The following is a 24,251-nucleotide window of genomic DNA, read 5'->3' as shown; positions in this document are numbered from 1 at the left end:
GTGTAGAATGTCATTGTATGCTGTAGCGTTAAGATTTTCCTTCACTGGTCCTAAATGGCCTAGCCGGAGCCATGAAAAACAGCTCCATACCATTATTCCTACTCCACCAAACTTTACAGTTGTCACTATGCTTTGGGGCAGGTAGCGTTCTCCTGGCATCGGCCAAACCCAGATTCGTACTTCGGACTGCCAGATGGGAAATCGTGATTCATCACACCAGAGAATGCGTTTCCACGGCTCCGGAGTCCAATGGCGGCAAACTTTACACCACTCCAGCCGAAGCTTGGCATTGCACATGGTGATCTTAGGCTTGTGTGCAGCTATTTTTATGAGCTACACGCTTCAGCACTCGGTGGCCACGTTCTGTGAACTTGTGTGGCCTACCACTTCCCTGCTGAGCCGTTGTTGCTCCTAGACGTTTCCACTTCACAGTAACAGCACTTAGAGTTGACCGGGGCAGGTCTAGCAGGGCAGAAATTTGAAGAACTGACTTGTTGGAAAGGTGGCATCATATGACAGTGCCATATTGAAAGTCACTGAGTGCTTCAGTAATGCAATTCTACTGCCAATGTTTGTCTATGCAGATTGCATGGTCGTGTGCTTGATTTTATACACCTGTGGCTGAAATAGCCGAATCCACTAATTTGAAGTGGTGTCCACATACTTTTGTGTATATAGTGTATTTACTCAACATATTTACTCAATGCTCCCAACTGTACTGTAATTCATCATGCGTGGCATGGTAGATTTTCCTTCTCTCTCCTGCCGTTGCTAGATTTCCTCCACCTTATATAGATTAAGGTATTATCATAAATACTAAGCATATGTGTGTAAGCTGCTTACTGGACAATTGAATTTTCTGAAATACAGATTAAAATTGTGATGAATTAAACAGACACAGCGAAATGTCAATGAGGCAGAAAGCATATTATAGATTAATGAAGGATTATGTTCTTGATGATCTGAGCAGTAGCATATGGCTCCTGTCCTGTCCTGTCCTGTCCTATTCTGTCCTGCTCTGTCCTGTTCTCTGTCATACATTGACTGACAGGGAGAGAGCCGTTTTCTGCCACCCTCCTCTTGGCGGATGGGAGAGTTTCTCAGGTTCCAGGTTTGTGTTTTTTCTCTGTGTTCTGCGAAGCCTGATACTCTTCAATAAAAGGGTGGCGCCACTCTTGGCTGTTACGGAGTGCTATTGACAAGATTCATGTGGTAAAGAAGCGAGAAAAGGATCCATTCCGCAGCACCTCTGAAGTATCGACAGAGATGGACCACGGAAACAAACCCACAAAGGTTGTCTGCTGGGTGTCTGGGATTGAGAGGTCAAGCATGCTGTCTGACCTCAGTCTGTAGTGACTGTAAAACAGGCTTGTCTGTGTGGATACAGCATGGCTAGAAGGGTATGGCTGTGGTGCTATGAAAAAGTTATCTAATTAATATCAGAGCTAGCTGTGGTGCAGCATCCAAGACAAATAATGCCCCCCGATCAGCTGCATAGGCAGAAATACGGCTTGCAGAATTAAATAATTTATGGCTAGAGCTTCATGCATTGTGAATTGCATAGCCTAACAGGTACATTGTTACAGTAAATGTTTATGTGTGTCTTTAAATGGTTCTGTTAAAACCACTCACGATCAATAAAATCCACATAGAATGGCTTATAAAAGAACGTCGGCACCAGTGCAGGAGTTAATATGTGCCAGTGACCCATTGCAGGTAAAACCAGTGGATTACTTCTTACGAGGAAGTATCAGGTTGCCAGGTTAACCAAGTTTAGCTGTGGCTACTTTACAAAGGAAAAAGCATGGAATTCTGAACATTGGAGCCCAGCCATTAAGTGTTAGCTGAATAGGTGAATTTCAAGAGCCAAATGGTAACATAAACAAACATATGGCAATGGTAATTTGCAGTCTATAGATGCCTATGTCTCATTGCTAGCTAACAGGCTATATCCCTTTGTATATTTGGCAGCTGCGTGATTTTGCATTTGCCCCGAAGACAAAAGTATTACCGTAGCACTATACCACTTTCCTGTAGTTGCTTACATTCTTCCAGCCTCATGAATGTCAGATTGGTTTTAGTCCTTAGGGTATTACAATGAAAGTATTGTAATAACAAAGTTACATTAAACCATGCCACACAGAAGTCATTGCAGACATTTTACTGCTATCTTCTGCCAACATTATTATCCCAGCACATATCCTTAGGGTAGGGTCTAGGTACCTGTCTCCTTCAGGGCATTGTGTGTGTGTGTGTGTGTGTGTGTGTGTGTGTGTGTGTGTGTGTGTGTGTGTGTGTGTGTGTGTGTCTGCTTTCCCTAGCCTTGAGTCTGAAGCCATGGCGTCAAGCCCTCGGGCAGTGAAAAAGCAGAGTGATCTCCCCCAGTCTCAGTGCCTTCTCTGCACTTACACAGATGATACAAATACAGACTAAATGTCTCAAGCACGATGCTAGATGTAACCTGCACCACAGAGTGCCCCCTCTTATCCTTGGTGCCCGCAGGTTGCACTGAAATCCCTTTAGACCGAAGCCACTTTAGCCCAGCTGCTCCACAAGGCAGAGGAGAGGAGAAAATACCTAGACCAAAACACATACAGCGATTCTGCTTCAGATTACAGAGAATGTGGTCTGTCTAATCTGTTGCTCTGGCGGGCTATAGGTATTCACAATCCTGTAGAGTTCTAGAGGCAAGCAGAGAGAACAGAAAACAGTAAGAGAGGTCAAACACCGGTGTCAGAGCCTAACATGCTAAATATAACTCTGATCTGATCAAAGTGACGTAAGCGAGAGAACAAAAACCAGTAATAGAGACTGCAAAATGGCTGCTAGACTGCTGGAGTGAGAAGCAGAGTTGGAATTTGATAATTCCTACTTCAAACAGGGGGAAGGTGAGGGAGCAGCATGCTTCTTGTTCAAAGCCCGCCTGGACCCAGGGAAGGAGAGGGAAGAGAGGGAGAAAAAAGAGGAGCTTGACTTGTGAAATGGGAATCCAGTCAGGCTTGACTCCCAGTTGCCTGGTCTCCTGTTACTATTTAGAGCAATAGCCCTCCTTTCAGCCTATAGCCGCACCCATGCATATTGCATCACCTAGCAGTTTACTGTAATTCTGACAACATCTCTGTTTTCCGCTGAATATCAACAGGATTACGAGAGACCTTAATGGGGCGACAGCTGCAGAGAAATCAGTATTTCATGTCATAACCTCCAGGGTAAGGAAGTGCTAGGGGCGGGAACGCTGAGGTCACAAACAAGGCGATCACACTCCAGGGAAGCCACATTGCTTTACCATGACATAATGAGATACACAACCCATGGAGCGAGTAAGGAGCAACAACCTCGATTAAAAGTGGAACGGACAGCGTTTTAGTAACATCAAATCTTAGTAAAATCTGTTCATATACAACCCCAGCAAGAATATGACTCCTTTTTATTACATTTTCCGACAAGCCGAGCACATAGATATGGTCATTTTCATAGAATGTAAGGCATTTGTGAAAATTCTATAGCAATAAAGAGTGGGAAAGCGGCCGTGCGTTTGGACAATTAATAGACACTGCCGCAAATAAAACCTAATAAAAACATCTGTCTTGTCTACACTTCCCTTTCTCACCTGGACGAAAGGAACACCTATGTGAGAATGCTGTTCAATGACTAGAACTCAGAGTTCAATACCATAGTGCCCATAAAGCTCATAACTAAGCTAAGAACTCTGGGACTAAACACCTCCCTCTGCAACTGGATCCAGGACTTTCTGACGGGCAGCCCCCAGGTGGTAAGGGTAGGCAACAACACGTCTGCCAAGCTGATCCTCAACACTGGGGCCCCTCAGGGGTGTGTGCTTAGTCCCCTCCTGTACTCCCTGTTCACCCATGACTGTGTGGACAAACACGACTCCAACACCATCATTAAGCTTGCTGACGACACAACAGTGATCACTGACAGCGATGATCCAGCATATAGGGAGGATGTCAGAGACCTGGCAGTGTGGTGCCAGGACAACAACCTCTCCCTCAACGTGAGCAAAACAAAGGATCTGATCGTGGACAAAAGCAAAAAGCAGAGCGAACAGACCCCCATTAATATCGACGGGTCTGTAGTGGAGTGGGCTGAGAGTTTCAAGTTCCTTGCTGTCCACATCACCAACAAACTATCATGCTCCAAACACACCAAGATAGTCGTGAAAAGGGACGACAACACCCTTTCCAACTCAAGAGACTAGCAATTAGCATGCGTCCCCATACCCTCAAAAGGTTCTAGAGCTGCACCATCTAGAACATCCTGACCGGTTGCATCACTGCCTGATATGGCAACTGCGGCATCTGACCATAAGGTGCTACAGAGGGTAGTGCGTACGGCTCAGTACATCACTGGGGCCAAGCTTCCTGCCATCCAGGACCAATATACTAGGCGGTGTGAGAGGAAAGACCAAAACATTTTCAAAGACTACAGTCCCCCAAGTCATAGACTGTTCTCTTTGCTACCGCACGGCAAGCGGTACTGGAACGCCAAGTCTAGGACCGAAAGACTCCTTAAGAGCTTCTACCCCCCCAAGCCATAAGACTGCTGAGGAATTCATCAAATGGCCACCAGACTATTTACATTGACCTCCCCCCCACTCCATTTGTTTGTACACTGCTGCAACTCGCTACTTATTATCTATGCATAGTCACTTCACCGCTACCTACATGTACAAATGACCTCGACTATCCTGTACCCCTGCACATTGACTCGGTACCGGTGCCCCCTGTATATAGCCTTGTTATTGTTATTTTATTGTGTTACTTTATATTATTTTTTACTTTAGTATATTTGGTAAATATTTTCTTAACTGTTTCTTGATCTGCACTGTTGGTTAAGGAATTGTAAGTAAGCATTTCAAGGTAAGGTCTACACCGGTTGGTTAAGGGATTGTAAGTAAGCATTTCAAGGTAAGGTCTACACCGGTTGTATTCGGCGCATGTGACAAATACAATTTAATTTGATTTGATTTGTTATTGCTGGTGCAGAGAAATGCTTGTGTTCCTAGCTCCAACAGTGCAGTAGTATCTAACAATTCACAACAATACACACATCTAAAAGTAAAATAATGGAATTAAGAAATATATAAACATTAGGAAGGGCAATGTCAGAGTGGCCTTGACTAAAACACAGTAGACTAGAATACAGTATATACATACAATACCATTCAAAGTGTGGGGTCACTTAGACATTTCCTTTTTTTTGAAAGAAAAGCATTTTTTTTGTTCATTAAAATAACATAAAATTTATCAGAAATACAGTCTAGACATTGTTAATGTTGTAAATGACTATTGTAACTGGAAACGGCAGTTTTTTTAATGGAATATCTACATAGGCATACAGAGGCTCATTATCAGCAACCATCACTCCTGTGTTCCAATGGCACGTTGTGTTAGCTAATCCATGTTTATCATTTTAAAAGGCTAATTGATCATTAGAAAACCCTTTTGCAATTATGTTAGCACAGCTGAAAACTGTGCTACAGGCCTTCTTTAGACTAGTTGAGTATCTGGAGCTTTAGTGTTTGTGGGTTCGATTACAGGCTCATAATGGCCAGAAACAAAGAACTTTCTCCTGAAACTCGTCAGTCTATTCTTGTTCTGAGAAGGCTATTCCATGCGAGAAATTGCCAAGGAACTGAAGATCTCGTACAAAGCTGTGTACTACTCCCTTCTCAGAATAGTGCAAAATGTCTCTAACCAGAATAGAAAGAGGAGTGGGAGGCCCCGGTGCACAACTGAGCAAGAGGACAAGTACATTAGAGTGTCTAGTTTGAGAAACAGACGCCTCACAAGTATTCAACTGGCAGCTTCATTAAATAGTACCCGCAAAACACCAGTCTCAACGTCAACAGTGAAGAGGCGACTCCGGGATGCTGGCCTTCTAGGCAGAGTTGCAAAGAAAAAGCCATATCTCAGATCGGCCAATAAAAATAAAAGATTAAGATGGGCAAAAGAACGCAGACACTAGACAGAGGAAGATTGGAAAAATGTGTTGTGGACAGACAAATCAAAGTTTGAGATGTTCGGATCACAAAAAAGAATATTCGTGCGATGTGGAAAAAATGAAAAGATGCTGGAGGAGCATGGTGGAGGCAATGTGATGGTCTGGGGGTGCTTTGGTGGTGGTGAAGTGGGAGATTTGTATAGGGTCAAATGGATCTTGAAGAAGGAAGGCTAGCAGCGCCATGCCACACCCTGTGGACGGCACTTAATTGGAGCCAATTTTCTCCTACAACAAGACGGGTGGTAGCCGGTAGTGATCGCTATTTAACAGTCTGATAGCCTTGAGATAGAAGCTGTTTTTCAGTCTCTCGATCAGATTTGATGCACCTCTCTCTCTCTCTCTCTCTGTCTCTCTCTCAAGCCCTAAGACCATGCCTCAGGACTACCTGGCCTGATGACTCTTTACTGTCCCCAGTCCACCTGGTCGTGCTGCTGCGCCAGTTTCAACTGTTCGTCCTGTGGCTATGGTACCCTGACCTGTTCACTGGACGTGCTACCTTGTCCCGGACATGCTGATTTGGACTCTCTCTCTACCTCACCTGCTGTCTCAACTCTGAATGATCGGCTATGAAAAGCCAACTTCTCCCTAGGTTCCAGGCCTTTCTAGGGAGTTTGTCCTAGCCACCATGCTTCTACAAACGAGTCTTCCAAGTGGACAATGACCCCAAGCACACTTCCAAAGTTGTGGTAAAATGGCTTAAGAACAACAAAGTCAAGGTATTGGAGTGGCCATCACAAAGCCCTGACCTCAATCCTATAGAAAATCTGTGGGCAGAACTGAAAAAGCATGTGCGAGCAAGGAGGCCTACAAACCTGACTCAGTTACACCAGCTCTGATTGGAGGAAGGGGCCAAAATTCACCCAAATTATAGTGGGAAGATTGTGGAAGGCTACCCGAAAAGTTTGACTCAAGTTAAACAATTTAAAGGCAATGCTACCAAATCCGAATTGGGGGTTTGGGGGTGAACAGTGAGATATACCTGCTGGAGCGCGTGCTACGAGTGGGTGCTGCTATGGTGACCAGTGAGCTGAGATAAGGTGGGGCTTTACCTAGCAGAGACTTGTAGATAACCTGTAGCCAGTGGGTTTGAGAGCGTACAGGTCGCAATGGTGGGTAGTGTATGGGGCTTTGGTGACAAAACGGATGGCACTGTGATAGACTGCATCCAGTTTATTGAGTAGAGTGTTGGATGCTATTTTATAGATGACATCACCGAAGTCGAGGATCGGTAGGATGGTCAGTTTTACGAGGGTATGTTTGGCAGCATGAGTGAAGGATGCTTTGTTGCGATATAGGAAGCTGATTCTAGATTTAATTTTGGATTGGAGATGCTTAATGTGAGTCTGGAAGGAGAGTTTACAGTCTAACCAGACACCCAGGTATTTGTAGTCCACGAATTCTAAGTCAGAGCCGTCCAGAGTAGTGATGCTGGACGGGCGAGCAGGTGCGGGCAGTGATCGCTTGAATAGCATGCATTTAGTGTTACTTGCGTTTAAGAGCAGTTGGAGGCCACGGAAGGAGAGTTGTATTGCATTGAAGCTCGTCTGGAGGTTAGTTAACACAGTGTCCAAGGAGGGGCCAGAAGTATACAGAATGGTGTCGTCTGCGTAGAGGTGGATCAGAGAATCACCAGCAGCAAGAGCAACATCATTGATGTATACAGAAAAGAGAGTCGGCCTGAGAATTGAACCCTGTGGCACACCCATAGAGACTGTCAGAGGTCCGGACAACAGGCCCTCTGATTTGACACACTGAACTCTATCAGAGAAGTAGTTGGTGAACCAGGCGAGGCAATCATTTGAGAAACCAATGCTGTTGAGTCTGCCAATAAGAATGTTGTGATTGACAGAGTCGAAAGCCTTGGCCAGGTCGATGAATACGGCTGCACAGTAATGTCTCTTATCGATGGCGGTTATGATGTCGTTCAGAACCTTGTTTGTTAACTTGGCTTTCGAAGACCTTAGAAAGACAGGGTAGGATAGATATAGGTCTGTAGCAGTTTGGGTCTAGAGTGTCACCCCCTTTGAAGAGGGGGATGACCGCGGCAGCTTTCCAATCTTTGGGAATCTCAGACGATACGAAAGAGAGGTTGAACAGGCTAGTAATAGGGGTTTCAACAATTTCAGCAGATAATTTTAGAAAGAGAGGGTGCAGATTGTTTAGCCCGGCTGAGTTGTAGGGGTCCAGATTTTGCAGCTCTTTCAGAACATCAGCTATCTGGATTTGGGTAAAGGAGAAATGGTGGGGGCTTCTGCGGGTTGCTGTGGAGGGTGCCGGGCAGTTGACCGGGGTAGGGGTAGCCATGTGGACAGCATGGCCAGCCGTAGAGAAATGCTTATTGAAATTCTCAAATATAGTGGATTTATCGGTGGTGACAGTGTTTCTTAGCCGCAGAGCAGTGGGCAGCTGGGAGGAGGTGCTCTTATTCTCCATGGACTTTACAGTGTCCCAGAACTTTTTTGAGTTAGTACTACAGGATGCAAATTTCTGTTTGAAAAAGCTTGCCTTAGCTTTTCTAACTGCCTGTGTATATTTGTTCCTGACTTCCCTGAAAAGTTGCATATCACGGGGGTTATTCAATGCTAATGCAGAACGCCACAGGATGTTTTTGTGCTGGTCAAGGGTCTAGAGTGAACCAAGAACTATATCTATACCTAGTTCTACATTTTTTGAGAGGGCCATGCTTGTTTAAGATGGTGAGGAAGGCACTTTTAAAGAATAGCCAGGGATCGTCTACTGACGGGATGAGGTCAATGTTATTCCAGGATACCCCGGACAGGTCGATTAGAAAGGCCTGCTCGCAGAAGTGTTTTAGGGAGCGTTTGACAGTGATGATGGGTGGTCGTTTGGTCGCAGACACATTACGGATGCAGGCAATGAGGCAGTGATCGCTGAGATCTTGATTGAAAACAGCAGAGGTGTATTTGGAGGGCGAATTAGTTAGAATGACATCTATGAGGGTGCCCGTGTTTACTGATTTGGGGTTGTACCTGGTAGGTTCATTGATAATTTGTGTGAGATTGAGGGCATCGAGCTTAGTTTGTAGGATGGCCGGGGTGTTAAGCATGTCCGAGTTTAGGTCACCTAGTTGCACGAGCTCAGTAGATAGATGGGGGGCAATCAATTCACATATGGTATCGAGGGCACAGCTGGGGGCAGAGGGAGGTCTTTTGCAAGCGGCAACAGTGAGAGACTTGTTTCTGGAAAGGTGAATTTTTAGAAGTGGAAGCTCAAATTGTTTGGGTAGAGACGTAGATAGTAATACAGAACTCTGCAGGCTATCTTTGCAGTAGATTGCAACACCGCCCCCTTTGGCAGTTCTATCTTGGAGGAAAACGTTATAGTTAGGAATGGAAATGTCATGGTTTTTGGTGGTTTTCCTAAGCCAGGATTCAGACACGGCTAAGACATCTGGGTTGGCAGAGTGTGCTAAAGCAGTGAGTAAAACAAACTTAGAGAGTAGGCTTCTAAAGTTAACATTCATGAAACCAAGGTTTTTACGTTTACAGAAGTCAACAAATCAAATCAAATCAAATCAAATTTTATTTGTCACATACACATGGTTAGCAGATGTTAATGCGAGTGTAGCGAAATGCTTGTGCTTCTAGTTCCGACAATGCAGTAATAACCAACAAGTAATCTAACTAACAATTCCAAAACTACTGTCTTGTACACAGTGTGAGGGGATAAAGAATATGTACATAAGGATATATGAATGAGTGATGGTACAGAGCAGCATAGGCAAGATACAGTAGATGGTATCGAGTACAGTATATACATATGAGATGAGTATGTAAACAAAGTGGCATAGTTAAAGTGGCTAGTGATACATGTATTACATAAGGATACAGTCGATGATGTAGAGTACAGTATATACGTATGCATATGAGATGAATAATGTAGGGTAAGTAACATTATATAAGGTAGCATTGTTTAAAGTGGCTAGTGATATATTTACATCATTTCCCATCAATTCCCATTATTAAAGTGGCTGGAGTTGAGTCAGTGTCAGTGTGTTGGCAGCAGCCACTCAATGTTAGTGGTGGCTGTTTAACAGTCTGATGGCCTTGAGATAGAAGCTGTTTTTCAGTCTCTCTGTCCCAGCTTTGATGCACCTGTACTGACCTCGCCTTCTGGATGATAGCGGGGTGAACAGGCAGTGGCTCGGGTGGTTGATGTCCTTGATGATCTTTATGGCCTTCCTGTGACATCGGGTGGTGTAGGTGTCCTGGAGGGCAGGTAGTTTGCCCCCGGTGATGCGTTGTGCAGACCTCACTACCCTCTGGAGAGCCTTACGGTTGAGGGCGGAGCAGTTGCCGTACCAGGCGGTGATACAGCCCGCCAGGATGCTCTCGATTGTGCATCTGTAGAAGTTTGTGAGTGCTTTTGGTGACAAGCCAAATTTCTTCAGCCTCCTGAGGTTGAAGAGGCGCTGCTGCGCCTTCTTCACAATGCTGTCTGTGAGAGTGGACCAATTCAGTTTGTCTGTGATGTGTATGCCGAGGAACTTAAAACTTGCTACCCTCTCCACTACTGTTCCATCGATGTGGATAGGGGGGGTGTTCCCTCTGCTGTTTCCTGAAGTCCACAATCATCTCCTTAGTTTTGTTGACGTTGAGTGTGAGGTTATTTTCCTGACACCACACTCCGAGGGCCCTCACCTCCTCCCTGTAGGCCGTCTCGTCGTTGTTGGTAATCAAGCCTACCACTGTTGTGTCGTCCGCAAACTTGATGATTGAGTTGGAGGCGTGCGTAGCCACGCAGTCGTGGGTGAACAGGGAGTACAGGAGAGGGCTCAGAACGCGCCCTTGTGGGGCCCCAGTGTTGAGGATCAGCGGGGAGGAGATGTTGTTGCCTACCCTCACCACCTGGGGGCGGCCCGTCAGGAAGTCCAGTACCCAGTTGCACAGGGCGGGGTCGAGATCCAGGGTCTAGAGCTTGATGACGAGCTTGGAGGGTACTATGGTGTTGAATGCCGAGCTGTAGTCAATGAACAGCATTCTCACATAGGTATTCCTCTTGTCCAGATGGGTTAGGGCAGTGTGCAGTGTGGTTGAGATTGCATCGTCTGTGGACCTATTTGGGCGGTAAGCAAATTGGAGTGGGTCTAGGGTGTCAGGTAGGGTGGAGGTGATATGGTCCTTGACTAGTCTCTCAAAGCACTTCATGATGACGGAAGTGAGTGCTACGGGGCGGTAGTCGTTTAGCTCAGTTACCTTAGCTTTCTTGGGAACAGGAACAATGGTGGCCCTCTTGAAGCATGTGGGAACAGCAGACTGGTATAGGGATTGATTGAATATGTCCGTAAACACACCGGCCAGCTGGTCTGCGCATGCTCTGAGGGCGCGGCTGGGGATGCCGTCTGGGCCTGCATTCTTGCGAGGGTTAACACGTTTAAATGTCTTACTCACCTCGGCTGCAGTGAAGGAGAGACCGCAAGTTTTCGTTGCAGGCCGTGTCAGTGGCACTGTATTGTCCTCAAAGCGGGCAAAAAAGTTATTTAGTCTGCCTGGGAGCAGGACATCCTGGTCCGTGACTGGGCTGGATTTCTTCCTGTAGTCCGTGATTGACTGTAGACCCTGCCACATGCCTCTTGTGTCTGAGCCGTTGAATTGAGATTCTACTTTGTCTCTGTACTGACGCTTAGCTTGTTTGATAGCCTTGCGGAGGGAATAGCTGCACTGTTTGTATTCGGTCATGTTACCAGACACCTTGCCCTGATTAAAAGCAGTGGTTCGCGCTTTCAGTTTCACGCGAATGCTGCCATCAATCCACGGTTTCTGGTTAGGGAATGTTTTAATCGTTGCTATGGGAACGACATCTTCAACGCACGTTCTAATGAACTTGCACACCGAATCAGCGTATTCGTCAATGTTGTTGTCTGACGCAATACGAAACATGTCCCAGTCCACGTGATGGAAGCAGTCTTGGAGTGTGGAGTCAGCTTGGTCGGACCAGCGTTGGACATACCTCAGCGTGGGAGCCTCTTGTTTTAGTTTCTGTCTGTAGGCAGGGATCAACAAAATGGAGTCGTGGTCAGCTTTTCCGAAAGGGGGGCGGGGCAGGGCCTTATATGCGTCGCGGAAGTTAGAGTAACAATGATCCAAGGTCTTTCCACCCCTGGTTGCGCAATCGATATGCTGATAAAATTTAGGGAGGCTTGTTTACAGATTAGCCTTGTTAAAATCCCCAGCTACAATGAATGCAGCCTCCGGATAAATGGTTTCCAGTTTGCAAAGAGTCAAATAAAGTTCATTCAGAGCCAACGATGTGTCTGCTTGGGGGGGGATATATACGGCTGTGATTATAATCATAGAGAATTCTCTTGGTAGATAATGCGATCTACATTTGATTATGAGGAATTCTAAATCAGGTGAACAGAAGGATTTGAGTTCCTGTATGTTTCTTTCATCACACCATGTCACGTTAGTCATAAGGCATACGCCCCCGCCCCTCTTCTTACCAGAAAGATGTTTGTTTCTGTCTGCGCGATGCGTGGAGAAACCTGTTGGCTGCACCGCCTCGGATAGCGTCTCTCCGTAAGTCACGTTTCCGTGAAGCAAAGAACGTTACAGTCTCTGATGTCCCTCTGGAATGCTACCCTTGCTCGGATTTAATCAACCTTGTTGTCAAGAGACTGGACATTGGCAAGAAGAATGCTAGGGAATGGTGCACGGTGTGCCCGTCTCCGGAGTCTGACCAGAAGACCGCCTCGTTTCCCTCTTTTTCGGAGTCGTTTTTTGGGGTCGCTGCATGGGATCCCCTCCGTTGTCCTGTTTGTAAGGCAGAACACAGGATCCGCGTCGCGAAAAAACATATTCTTGGTCGTACTGATGGTGAGTTGACGCTGATCTTATATTCAGTAGTTCTTCTCGACTGTATGTAATGAAACCTAAGATGACCTGGGGTACTAATGTAAGAAATAACACGTAAAAAAACAAAAAACTGCATAGTTTCCTAGGAACGCGAAGCGAGGCGGCCATCTCTGTCGGCGCCGGAAGTAGCAAATGAGAGCACCTGGGGGGTGGGAGTGGAGCTAGGCACTGCAGGACCTGGATTAACCGCCACATCACCAGAGGAACAGAGTAGAAGTAGGATAAGGGTACGGCTAAAGACTATACAAACTGGCCGTCTAGCACGTTCAAAACAGAGAGTAAAAGGAGCAGGTTTCTGGGCACGATAGCATAGATTCAAGGCATAGTGTACAGACAAAGGTAAGGTAGGATGTGAGTACATTGGAGGTAAACCTAGGCATTGAGTAATGAAGAGAGAGATATAGTCTCTAGAGATGTTTAAACCAGGTGATGTCATCGCATATGTAGGAGGTGGAACAACATGGTTGGTTAAGGCATATTGAGCAGGGCTAGAGGCTCTACAGTGAAATAAGACAGTAATCACTAACCAGTAATGGACAAGGCATATTGATATTAGAGAGAGGCATGCGTAGCCAGGTGAGCATATGGGTCCAGTGAGTGGTTGGGCTGGCTGGGGACACAGCGATTCAGACAGTTAGCAGGCTAACAAGCTAACAGTTAGTAGGCTGGGGCTAAACAAGCTAGCAGCTAGTAGACCGGGGCAAGCTAGCAGTTAGCAGGCCGGGTTAGCAAGCAAGCAGTTAGCATGGGCTAGCAGTTACAGACCGGGCAGGTAAGCTAGCAGTTAGCAGGCCGGGGCCGGCAGCTAGCAGTTAGTAGACCAGGGCAAGCTAGCAGTTAGCAGGCCGGGTTAGCAAGCAAGCAGATAGCAGGAGCTAGAAAGTTAGCCTTTGGGGGACGTCGTGATGGGGTTAAGTCTGTTTTTGCCTCTTCATGTGGTGACGTCGATAGACCAGTCGTGGAATTAGTAGGGTTCCAAGTAGCTCTAGGTAGCTAGCAGGCCTAGCTGGTTAGCATTATGGGCCTTCAGCGGGCGTCGCGCCTGAGGGGCCTGTTGGGAGTCCTCGGGCAGATTATGTCGGTATTTCGGTCGTAGGGGATCTGCGGGGTTCCATGCCCCGTACCGGCTGTAGAAGGGGTCCGGATATTGTAGCCCAGGAGTATACTTCGGTGGTGGCACAGGAGCCCTGGCCGGGCTAGCTTCAAGTTAATTGGTGCTCTCTCTGGGATGAAAACCCTAACCAGGAGTAGTCATCCGGGATTGCAGTTAGCTAGTTGTGAAGATCCAGATAAATGTTCAGTTTGCGGTAGGAATCCGGGGATAGAAATAACAGGTCCGTTATGCTCTGGTTAGAGTCACGTTGTTCGAACTGACGAGAGCTTTCCGAGCTCTGAAGGTTAGCTGATGACCGCTGGCAATGGTTTGCTGACTGATAGCTGGTAGTTAGCTGGCTAGCTTCAGTTGAGGGATTCCAGATCCGAAGTAAATATAAATACTTTAGGGAAAAAAAAGCAGGTCCACGCCACATTGGGTGAGGCGGGTTGCAGGAGAGTATTTAGATGTTGAGGTTTAGCAAAATATTTTAAAGGATATGCGACAAAAAAGGGACACGACAGGACAAAGACGTCCGACTGCTATGCCATCTTGGATCATGTTGCTGTTTGTATGTGTGTTTTGTATTGTAATTCAAAAAAATTAAAGCATTTGCCAAAAGCCACAAAATACACCTGAATGTATTCATGCAAATATGTAAATACCACAGGAGTCATTTGAGAAGTTTACAGTCCTATTGATCAAAACCATGAAAAGCTAGGCTCTCTCTCCCTCAGTTGCCTATGCACATCAACAACTAGTGTCACGGCCGTTGAAAGAAGAGGACCAAAGTGCAGCTTGGTGAGCATACATTTCCCTTTTATTTTAGTAAATGTCGCCAACAAACTAAAAAACAACCATGACGCTTACAGTGCTATAGTGCCACTAACAAAAAAATTTAAAAAATACCCACACTGAAGGAGGGAAAAAGGGCTACCTACGTATGATTCCCAATCAGAGACAACGATAGACAGCTGTCCCTGATTGAGAACCATACCCGGCCAAAACATAGAAATAAACATAGAAATAAAGAAACATAGAAAACAAAACATAGAATGCCCACCCAAATCACACCCTGACCAAACCAAAATAGAGAAATAAAAAGGCTCTCTCAGGTCAGGGCGTGACAGTTAGCTCGATGAGCTAAAATCAGTAAATAAACCCTCTCAAACCTTTTCAGTTTGTAGTACGTCATCAAAATTGCATTGATAAACAAATAGGGAATAGTAGCCTGCTCACCCTTCTGCAGCTTGCCTGCCAATGCATGCTTGTCCTAACCCACGTTTTGACAATTGAATGGGTACTTGCCTGCCCGCCCATTTGATTGATGCCAAATAAATTTTATTGACAACTAAGAGATATGCTAACTGTGGATAACAGTCGTTCAAATTGATTCAAATTTCTTTCTAGCTAACCAAATAACAACAGCATCTCTAGCTGTAGCCACAGAAAAATGATATGGGGAGAAAAAGTCAGCCAATCACCCACTCGTCCAATGACAACATCCTCCCAGCAGCTTGCTAGTTAACATTAGGCTCTGTGATTTTATCTTGCTAAATAAATAGCTACATAAACAGATAAGCTTGCCTATTAGCCAACTTGTGATCATTGCCCTTGCTAGTTTGATTGTATTGACATTCCCAGCCTTCGTCCGTTTTTTGTCCAAAATATTGGGTAATTGAAACTGAAACAGTGCATCCCGAATGGCTGGAGGAAGCAAACAATGTACCAGGCCAGCTGTAATTTACAACCTGAGAGTAATATTTGTTGGACAACCATGAAATGTGTTGGTGAATTATATTAATCACGCATTGAACTCCACCTATTCTGCCAACAATTTTGAATTTTGAATCATGGAATTTTGAGTCAAATATAATCTATTTTTAAAACCTATTATAAAGTTGGTTTTGTAGCATAAACTGGGAGTTTGATATATTTTACTGATATTATGATTGTCTCATGTTTACTTCCTGCCAAGTAGTTAAAACACTATCAATTCCACATCTCCTGAGGAGGTGTGAGGAGTAAAGACTACAAGGACAAGCATGCTATGTTTGATGCTTTTATTAAATTCTAATTCATTCCAATAATGTGGAAGTTGTTTAGGTCAAATTGGGTGCTTGCTCTAATTCATATCTACTAGATGTTTAATGGATGCTTATTTTTCATAATGTGGAGTTTGGTATTGACCCACAGTGGTTGGTGGCTACCCTGGCATCATGTGCTGTGAGGTATATAGGTCTGGAGAGATACTGTGTAAGCTACCTGGGCTAATGTTTTAGGGTCAGCTGCGTTAGCGAGGGGCAGGCTCTGGGTAACTCTGGGTGCCTGGGGTCGGTTAGGGTAAGTGGATGGTGACAAACGGCAGGTGATGACTTGGCCCTCTGCTGAGAGAGGCTAGGGTCTGGACATGTTGTGACATCACAGCTATCCATCATGAGGAGGGAGGAAGGGTGTACCTCCCAACTACCATAAATCACAGTCAGGGCCAGAGAGCACTCCTACGGACAGCCGACTTCCACCACTCCTCCTGGCCAAGCTCTATGTGCAAGAGGACCTCAGAGGGAACCACACTTCACAGTCCCCAAGTCCAGAACAGACTATGGGAGGCGCACAGTGCTACATAGAGCCATGACTACATGGAACTCTATTCCACATCAAGTAACTGATGCAAGCAGTAAAATTACTTTTTAAAAACAGATAAAAATACACCTTATGGAACATCGGGACTGTGAAGCAACACAAACATAAGCACAGACACATGCATACACACACACACAATAACATACACATTGTAACAGTTTTCTTCCTCTTCTGAGGAGGAGTATGAAGGATCGGACCAACATGCAGCGTGGTAAGTGTTCGTCATTTTAATCAATAGCACTGAAACCTAAAAATACAAAGTAACAAAAAGAACAACCGAAACAGTTCCGTCTGGTAACTAAAACAAAGACAGAAAACAACTACCCACAAATCATAGTGGGAAAAAACAGGCTGCCTACGTATGGTTCTCAATCAGAGACAACGATAAACAGCTGCCTCTGATTGGGAACCATACCAGGCCAAACACAGAAATACAAAAACATAGAACAACACATAGAATACCCACCCCAACTCACACCCTGACCAAACTAAAATTGAGACATAAAAAAGGAACTACGGTCAGGACGTGACACACATGTACAAATGGATTTTGTATTGTAGATATGTAATGGTGGAGTAGGGGCCTGAGGGCACACAGTGTGTTGTGAAATCTGTGAATGTATTGTCATGTTTTAAAATTGTATAAACTGCCTTTTTTTTTGCTGGACTCCAGGAAGAGTATCCATAATAAATACAATAAATCCATAATAAATATAAATACACTGCTTGAAAGGAAGTACAGAGTTAACCAAAGCAGAAGACACACACCTCCTATCACCCAGCCAGTGCTACAAAACCCTGCTAAAATGCCACATTAAGCCCCTATCCGAGGGCAATCGTTTCATATCAACGATGTCTCCGAAACCACTGACACAGACAACTCCACTGTCGCTAGTTTATGTTAAACCCACAGTGGGTTGATGCCACCAGCCATACAGGCCCATTTCCCTCCCAACCACTTACAAAAGCAGTAATGGAGGCTGCCATGAGCCCCACATGAACAAATATGGGTCAGTGCTCAAATATTATGATTTATTTCTGCTTTCGTGTGCCAGGCCTTATTTATCTTTCCGCCGCAGCACCTATGGGAATGGCGTTGGATAACTCGGTTCTCTCTCAACACAATGTGCCTTTGAAAGTGCTCCTGCAAACACAGACACAACCACACACTGAGCCATAATTGGCCTGTTTCATTAGCATTTGAATGTAGAGCTGTGTTTGAGAGAGTGAGGCAGCCACACAGCTATATCTTCACAGCTTACATTTTCACAGGTTACATGGGGAGAGACAGAAACAGAGAAAGAGACAGCGAGAGAGAGAGACAGTGAAAGAGATAGACAGAATAAGAGAGAGAAGAGAGGAGAGAGACAGAGAGATAGAAATAAACAGAGATAGAGAGCGAGAGAGAGAGACAGTGAAAGAGATAGAAACAGAGAGACAGAATGAGAGGGAGAAGAGAGGAGAGAGACAGAGAGATATAAATAAACAGAGATAGAGAGAGCGAGAGAGAGACAGTGAAAGAGATAGAAACAGAGAGACAGAATGAGAGGGAGAAGAGAGGAGAGAGACAGAGAGATAGAAACAAACAGAGATAGAGAGAGCGAGCACAACAGAATGATAGAGAGAAAGAGAGTCCCTAAGTGGGAATGAAAGAGAATATAAGATATTGAAGAAAACATGAGTGAAAGAAAAGGAGAAAAGGAGAAAGAGGAGCAGAAGAGGGATGGGGAGTGTGTGATATGTAGAAAATGATAGAGGGAGGTGTAGAAAGAGACGATACATGACTGGAAAGTACAGCTGGAGAGAAGGAGAGGAAGAGAATGTGTGCTCTGATTAGGAATGAGAGGTAGAGGGCTAAGAGGCAGGGGGAGACGGAGAGACAGCAGATAGATAGACGGGCAGGCAGGCGGGCAGGGGTGTAATTGGCTGATGACCCGTCCTGTGGTCAGATCTCCTCCAATCAGACAGGATTGGAGAGGAGTAGATGAAGGGAGGAAGTAATGGTAGAATGTTCGGACACAGCCCCTTTCCTCAATTACCATTGATGTGGAAAAAATTGATAGGTGAAGGCAATACACTGTTTAGCTAGTGTTGAGGTTGCAGCCGTATTGAAATACTCATCATGTTCTTAAAGATCAATATGAAGGGAAGGGGACATGAAAATTAGGATATTTAAACACCACTGGAATGCAGCCAGAGCATTTCAGCTCTCCTCCTTCTCTACCCAAATGTACACTTCTTCCCATGAATCCATGTTCTCAGTGTTATTTTCCAGAATTCTATAATGAAATAATGTTTTAATTAGCATCTCCGTGGGATGTCATCAATTACAATCAGGGGGAATGTTCTCTGTGTTCCTTTAAGAGTGACTCCATCCCCCAGCAGAGCCCATCCAAAACACAAAACCACAGGTGTTCTAATGCAGTGGAGGGAGGGAGTGTCTTTGCACGCAAAAAAAGAAATGCCTCTCCTCACTGCAGAGGGAAAGAGACACGGGAAGTATTCCATGATGCACTTGGCCAGCTGTTAAAAGGTATCCACAGAGAGCACATCCCCTGCCTGTTCACCTGGGCTGTCACTGCCACTCATATTGGTCATTCATCAAGCCATACACACCTGCTGTCAAACCGCTCCTCTCTCATTCACTTAGCCCGGATAACAGAGCCATGAACAACCCACAATAGTGTTGTCCTCCCATGCTGTTTCTCCTCTCTCACACACAAACTGCATCTCGCTCCCTGTCGCTGTCTGAAGCAGGTACACACACCTACAAGGCAAGCAGACATCTCTCTGAGGCTTTCAGCAGACAACCACATACATCCTAAAAGCTCCTTTCATCCCATCAAAGCTTGGCGCGCACACACACACACACACACACACACACACACACACACACATACACACACACACACACACACACACTAGCCTATATTGAAGCTTTATCACAAATACTCAAAAAGGAAAAAATGAAGATTGTTAACTGTTGTGAGAAAGCAGGACTGGTCAACACGGGAAAAAAGAGAGAAAACAATAATTAGAAAGGGAAATACAGGCCTATCAAGAGGGCAAAGTCTGTGTATAGAAAGTGAATAACGCAGATACACACACACACACACACACACACACACACAGAGGGATTGAAGGTGATATGTATGGATCAGTGGAACAGGAACTCTGGAGAAGAGACAGATCAGTCCGGCAGAACTTCCAGAGGCCACCTCAACCTTCACCTCCCTCCCCCCTGGGGTTCCCAGACCGCGTGCACCAGGCCTGTCACCTGCTCTGTCACCTGGTGTGTCCTTTGTTCTCTCCTGCTGCTGAGGGACAACCATGCAGCCTAACAGCACTTAGCACATCCATACAGGCTAACAGCACTCAGCACATCCATACAGGCTAACAGCCCTCAGCACATCCATACAGGCTAACAGCACTCAAAACATCCATACTGGCTAACAGCACTCAGCACATCCATACAGGCCAACAGCACTGAGACATTCATACAGGCTAACAGCACTCAGCACATCCATACAGGCTAACAGCACATTCACACCTAACAGCACATCCATTCAGGCTAACAGCACATTTATACCTAACAGCACATTCATACAGGCTAACAGCTCTCAGCACATCCATACAGGCTAACAGGGAATAGTCAGTATTATCGTCAGGTTTGTCCTCTGGTAGCTTGGCTGGGCTCTAACCCAACATTTTACATTTACATCTTTAGTAATTTAGCAGATGGTCTTATCCAGAGTGACTTACAGTAGTGAATCGAACCCACAAGCCTGGCGTTGCAAGCGACATGCTCTACCAACTGAGCCACATGAGACCAACAACAGACACCTGGGGAGGGACACGCTCCCCTTGCCGCTCCGTTCCCCTCTCCCATGGACTCCCACAGGGACAGTCTGAATTGACCTCCAGCACACGCCTCTGTTGACAGATAGCTGATGCTGGGAGATCAGGTAGACAATGGCCCCCTACCCCCATGATGCAAGCACACCCATTCAGAGCTTTGACAAACAGATTATCTCTCCGGAGCCAGAGCACAGATCGATTACAGCCCCTTAAAAATACAGAGTTGTGGGGGAGAGAGGGAAAGGAGAGTGAGAGAAAGACTGAGAGAGAGAAAAGCAGAGAGAAAGAAAGGCAGAGAGAGAGAAAGGCAGAGAGAGAGAGAAAAGCAGCGAGAGAGAAAAAGAGACATATGGTGAGAGAAGGGTGTAGTGGTGGGGCTGGGTTGTTGAAGAGGCTGAATATTGTGCTTATTTTCAGATTGATCATAAACTTCTCAGATAAGTCAGTTTACAGATGCCGCAAAAATGGCCTCATGCTTATGCACTACAACATTACATCAGCTCATGAAATATTATCCAGAGATGTGTTTGAAGTCATTATTTGGAAAAGGAAACCACAGAGTACCTGATAGTACTGAAGGCATTGACTCACAATTTTGATAGGAACTAAACTGTCTGCTTCCACTAAGACTCTGAGCTTTCACGTCTTATGTGACAGCATCTCCTCTCCAGAGCCTGTGTAACCTCTGACCTGTAACGGTCAACCTGTTTATTTATAACCTAGGCCATTTAACGGCTGACTAACTCTCTGCCTCTCCCTCAATTATTCAGCAGCCTTGATTTGTGTGTGTGTGTGTGTGTGTGTGTGTGTGTGTCTGTCTGTGTCTGTGTGTGTGTGTGTGAATGAGTGCATGCGTACATGCGTGCATACGTGAGTGTATGTGTGTCCATCTCTGGTGCCCCTCAGATGGAGACTGATGAGAGGGGAGTGGGGGCCACAGGAGGGCCAGAGAGCATGCTTTTAGCTTCCAGGCAAAAACAACAATTAGGCCAGATGTAATTTTGGTGCTCCACTCTCTACTTGCTTGTTGTAGCCAAGCCAGCTGCTCCACCCAGACCTCAGCCCTGTCCCAGGCCTGTCGCATGCTAGACCTACCAACCTTCCACTACCAGCACAGCCCAAACCAATGCCCAGTAGGGACAATGTAATTTTAGGTAGTGAGTAAATTAGTCTGTAAGTGAGGTAAGGAAGGAAGGAACGTGTGTGTGTGTGTGTGTGTGTGTGTGTGTGTGTGTGTGTGTGTGTGTGTGTGTGTGTGTGTGTGTGTGTGTGTGTGTGTGTGTGTGTGTGTGTGTGTGTGTGTGTGTGTGTGAGTCAAACAAAAGCCCCACATCCCGGCAGATTGTGAAAGTGAAATTCAGAGAAAGTCAGAATCCATAATGTTACTTCCACTCGGATGTCCTGAGCTCCGGAGCACATTACTGAGTAAATGTCATCGTTTTCATCTCTTTCCTCATTGCTCTTTGACTCTGCTGTTCAAAGACTGAGAAGCCTCTTTTATGCCCTTTTCTGAAATCAATACTTTCCCTGCTCACCTAATAAAAGTCCTAGAAAAAGGGAAAAAAGACACACACACGCACCAGCACACACAAACGCGTATGCGCACGCCCACACACATGCCCACGCCCACGCCCCCCCACACACATACACACACACACACACACACACACACACACACACACACACACACACACACACACACACACACACACACACACATACACACACACACACAACTAGGCTGAGGACTTTACTTTTAAATGGGTCATTATCTTAATTAATTTGTCAGTCTATTTGCTGACCCAAGTGAAAGGTGTGCTAAAATATCCCCCACTCTTCTCCTCTCTATTCCTTTCCCCTCCTATCCCTGTCCTTTTCTCTTCTCTCCTCACCTCATCTCTTCTTTTTCCCCTTTATTCCCATTTCCCCATGTCAACTTACCACCACATTTCACATCTTTCCCCTTCACTCCCCTATCCTCATGTCACCTCTTCACTCCCCTATCCTCATGTCACCTCTACACTCCCCTATCCTCATGTCACCTCTTCACTCCCCTATCCTCATGTCACTTCTTCACTCCCCTATCCTCATGTCACCTCTACACTCCCCTATCCTCATGTCACCTCTTCACTCCCCTATCCTCATGTCACCTCTTCACTCCCCTATCCTCATGTCACCTCTTCACTCCCCTATCCTCATGTCACCTCTTCACTCCCCTATCCTCATGTCACCTCTACACTCCCCTATCCTCATGTCACCTCTTCACTCCCCTATCCTCATGTCACCTCTTCACTCCCCTATCCTAATGTCACCTCTTCACTCCCCTATCCTCATGTCATCTCTTCACTCCCCTATCCTCATGTCACCTCTTCACTCCCCTATCCTCATGTCACCTCTTCACTCCCCTATCTTCATGTCACCTCTTCACTCCCCTATCCTCATGTCACCTCTACACTCCCCTATCCTCATGTCACCTCTTCAATCCCCTATCCTCATGTCACCTCTTCACTCCCCTATCCTCATGTCACCTCTTCACTCCTCTATCCTCATGTCACCTCTACACTCCCCTATCCTCATGTCACCTCTTCACTCCCCTATCCTCATGTCACCTCTTCACTCCCCTATCCTCATGTCACCTCTACACTCCCCTATCCTCATGTCACCTCTTCACTCCCCTATCCTCATGTCACCTCTACACTCCCCTATCCTCATGTCACCTCTACACTCCCCTATCCTCATGTCACCTATTCACTCCCCTATCCTCATGTCACCTCTACACTCCCCTATCCTCATGTCACCTCTTCACTCCCCAATCCTCATGTCAACTCTTCACTCCCCTATCCTCATGTCACCTCTTCACTCCCCTATCCTCATGTCACCTCTACACTCCCCTATCCTCATGTCACCTCTTCACTCCCCTATCCTCATGTCACCTCTACACTCCCCTATCCTCATGTCACCTCTTCACTCCCCAATCCTCATGTCACCTCTTCACTCCCCTATCCTCATGTCACCTCTTCACTCCCCTATCCTCATGTTATCCCTGGTCAGTAGTATTTATAGGATAGTGACCAGATGAAAAACAGAAAGGAAAGAGATCGTAAGACAACAAGATGTAACAAGATGTAAATAGAGATGTAAATAGCTTCGAGCTCTACAGAATACTGTGTAGAAATGTACATCTTGTATGCAGGGATGCATTGAGTGTATTGTGCTACTGTGTGTTATTGTTTTGTTGTGCATTAAGGGCCCGATTCCAACCCGAGTTAAGTGCGTTTAAATTGAACTTTATTCCCTTTTTGTGCATTTTTCTCTCTGCGTATTCTGATCATCCTATTCACCCGCTATTCATTCTGGGTGTTTATCAAATAAATGAAGGTGTGTGTGGTGGAGGTGTGTCCACAGATATGCCGTATTCTGACCTTGACTTAATTCCGTAATAATTCCACCAAACTTTACATGTGAGGAAACCATGAATAAGGTCACGCGAACCTGCCGGTTCCAACTGAAAAAAGCATCTACTTTTTGTTGATAGAAATAACAGCACTGTAATTTATAAATGGATAAAAGCTATTGATAAAAACAATAAACATAGCAATTGTTTTAGATGATTTTCCCTTATGATCCCTGGAGACGAATGTGAAACCAAATATATGGAAGCAAAATCATATCAACATGCCATGATTGCGGCCCATTTTCCACAGTGAAATAGGCTATATATAGCTTTGCTGTTATTCAGAATATGCCCTCGTTGAACA

The 24,251-nt window shown here is 45.5% G+C and overlaps 1 protein-coding gene across 4 annotated transcripts in view; it reads right to left on the bottom strand.

Annotated features, from left to right (window-relative positions):
* LOC110494487 (receptor-type tyrosine-protein phosphatase gamma) overlaps positions 1-24,251 on the bottom strand; it is a 314,622-nt gene that overhangs the window by 173,825 nt on the left and 116,546 nt on the right. The gene's annotated exons all lie outside the window — the stretch shown is intronic.

The sequence above is a fragment of the Oncorhynchus mykiss genome, chromosome 17, assembly GCF_013265735.2.
Source record: "Oncorhynchus mykiss isolate Arlee chromosome 17, USDA_OmykA_1.1, whole genome shotgun sequence".
NCBI classification, from domain to species: domain Eukaryota; kingdom Metazoa; phylum Chordata; class Actinopteri; order Salmoniformes; family Salmonidae; genus Oncorhynchus; species Oncorhynchus mykiss.
Note: the sequence above shows the minus strand (reverse complement) of the source record. Positions and strands in the feature narration are given on the sequence as shown.